Source organism: Elephantulus edwardii, unplaced genomic scaffold (assembly GCF_000299155.1).
Source record: "Elephantulus edwardii isolate Elephantulus edwardi_28Jun2011 unplaced genomic scaffold, EleEdw1.0 scaffold00350, whole genome shotgun sequence".
In the NCBI taxonomy this organism is placed as follows: Eukaryota; Metazoa; Chordata; class Mammalia; order Macroscelidea; family Macroscelididae; genus Elephantulus; species Elephantulus edwardii.
In genome coordinates, this window is record NW_006400100.1 from 315,270 (window position 1) to 318,348 (window position 3,079).

Sequence of the window (3,079 nt, forward strand, 5' to 3'; positions counted from 1 at the left end):
CCCACCGACCGAACTGTGCAGCTCTGCAACTGCATCCTGGCCCATCCTCACCCTTCTGCCCCCAACCCTCACCTCCTTGTATCCCCAATATGTTTTTCCCAATAAAAAAAATATTTAAAAAAAACAAAAAAAATCCTGGAACTGAAATAACCCACTGCCTCCACTTACAACCAAACATGAGACAGGCCTGAGAAATGTGCAGGGTCAGAAGAAGAAAGGGATACTTCCAACCAAATGGATTGACAGAGTGCCTCTAATAATGGGGTTGAGCATGTCAGAAACTATGAGGTGGTGTTGGATAAGGGAAAGTTCTGTTATGTTGTTCATATTGCTGTGAGCCAGAGTCAACTCAGGACAGCTTGGGAAGACAAAGAAAGCATTATAATGAAATGTACAAAGACCCGGAGTTAGAAAACCAAAAGGGCCAAACTCATTTGACATTTTATTCTTTCTTTTTTAAAATTATTGATATTTTAATGGAAGTTTACAGAAAACTTGGATTTCCATCCATTCTTGACATTTCTTAAGCTGAGAGAGCTAAAAAAAAAATTCAAGCCTCAAGTTGCAATACTCAAAGATGCTATGAGCAGATTATTGAATGATCCAGGAAGTATTAAAAGAAGATGGAAAAGGCGGAGGGAAGGAGATGGAAGAAGTACACAGAATCGCAGTACCAAAAATAACTGGCTGACACTGAAAAATTTCATGAAACAGTATATGACCAAGAGGCAATGATGATGAAGGAGGAAGTTCAAGCTACTATGAAGGAGTTGGTAAAGAACAAGGCCCCAGGAATTGATGGAATATCAATTGACATATTTCAAGACACATGTTGCCCTGGATGTGCTCAACAAGCTATACCAAAAAATCTAGAGGACAAATACCTGGCCACCTGCTTGGAAGAGATCCATATCTGTTCCCATTCCAAAAAAAGGGTGACCCAACAGAGTGTGGAAATTATTGAACAATATCATTGCTATCACATGCAAACAAATCCTGCTTGGATATGGACTGGAACAGAACACTGTCAAGGAACTACTAGAACTACAGACTGGGTTTAGAAGATGTCATAGCATCAGAGACATTATCGCCAACATCAGATGGATCTTGGTTGAAAGCAAAGAGTACCAGAGGCATGTCTATCTGTTTCATTGATGATGCAAAAGCATTTGATTATGTGGATCACAACAAATTGTGGTTAACATTGAGAAGAATGGGAATCCTGAAACACTTGATTGTGTTCGCGCAAAACCTATATGTGGACCAGAAAGAGTTGTCATACAGAGCAAGGAAACACTACATGGTTCAAAATCAGGAAAGGAATGTGTCAGAGATGCATCCTGTCTCAATACCTTTCAATCTATATATGGAACAGATCATTCAGGAGGCTGACCTTTATGAGGAGGAAAGTGGCATCAGGATTCAAGGAAGACTCATCAACAATCTGTATTATGCACATGACACAACCTTGCTTGCAGACACTGAAGAGGACCTGAAGCATTTGCTTCAGGTCAGGACTGCAGTCTTCAGTATGGACTAAAGTACACATCAAGAAGACAAAGATTCTCACCACTAGGCCAATTGGCAGCACCATGATGGATGGAGAAGAAATTGAAGTTGTTCATAATTACAGCTTCTTGGCTCAACAACCAACACTCTTGGCATCAGCAGTCAGGAAATCTAAAGACAAATTGCTCTGTGGAAGGCTACTGTCAGGAACTTCTCAAAAGTGTTGATAAGCACCGATGTCAGTCTGGAGAGTAAGTTATGCCTGATTCAAGCCATGATATTCACAATTCTTGCTAGGCATCAGAGAGCTGGACAATGGCCAAAGATGACAGAAGAATTGGTGCCTTTGAGTTGTAGTGCTCTAAAATAGTATTGAACAGACAGATAATGGAGTGCCAAGAGAACAAGTTTTATCCTGGAGAGGGTAAAACCAGGCTGCTCCTTGGAGACAAGGATTTTGAAGGTCCATCTCACATACTTTGGGCATGTTGCCAGGAGGGACCAGTACCTGAAGAAGGACATTATACTTGGAAAAGTGAAGGGATAGTGTAGGAGAAGACGACCCTGGAAGAGATGAATTGACACAGTAACTGGGATAACAGGAGTAGGTGTGTCAGAGACAGAAAGACAGGCTCAGAATAGAGCAAAGTTCAGAGCTATTGTACTATTGTCACTATGAGTTGCAGACAACTAGATAGCACATAACAACAAGAGTCAACATAATGGCACCTAATAACAACAACGATTTTGGTAATCATTTATATCAGAGAAGAACTGTTTTTAGAATAATCAACCATACAAGATCAACAGGGCAGCATCAGCTCAGGGAGAAAGCCAGGGGAAGCAGGTTGGGATGGGAAAGAAGGAGTGGAAAGAGGAAATACAAAGAAGCAGCACGAGAGTGCTCTTCTACTGTGGGGACTGCCATCAAAATCACTTTATGTATACATGTTGTTGAAGGGAAAACCGACTTGCTCTCCAAACTTCCATACAAATCACTATAAAAAGTTAAAAGTCTTGGGGTGGGGGTGAGGGGGTGCGGGGGTATTGGATACCAATGAAAGAGTTTTTCTTTTGCTTTTCAAGAAGAGCGAACTGAGGGTGGGGGGTGGGTGGGCGGGGAGAAAAGTGCAGCAATGAATGAATGGAAATCCGAAATCTCTGTAAATGTTCATTGAAATAAAGAAAAAAAATTTAAAAAGAAAGAAATTAAATGCATAAAAAAGTGAGCTGGCGGAGGGTGACACGAGGGAGGGGGGTAAAATGTATAAAAATGAATAAATGATAATCTAACTTTTCTGTAAACTTTCATTAATATCACAATTAAAATAAAAAATTATTAAAAAATAAACACACACATACAAAAGTTAAAGATCTCAAAAATTGAGTTGTATATATGAAATCAACGAAATAATATAAAAAGAGAGACAGATTGTAGAGTAGGGGACAGTTCCACTCAGTAGGTAGAGAGATTCAAGTCTTCTCTCACTTTCAGGAGTTACCGCCTACGAAATTGAAAAAGGATTATTAACTGCACCTTTTAACACTCTCAAGGCCCCGAACTTTTCTC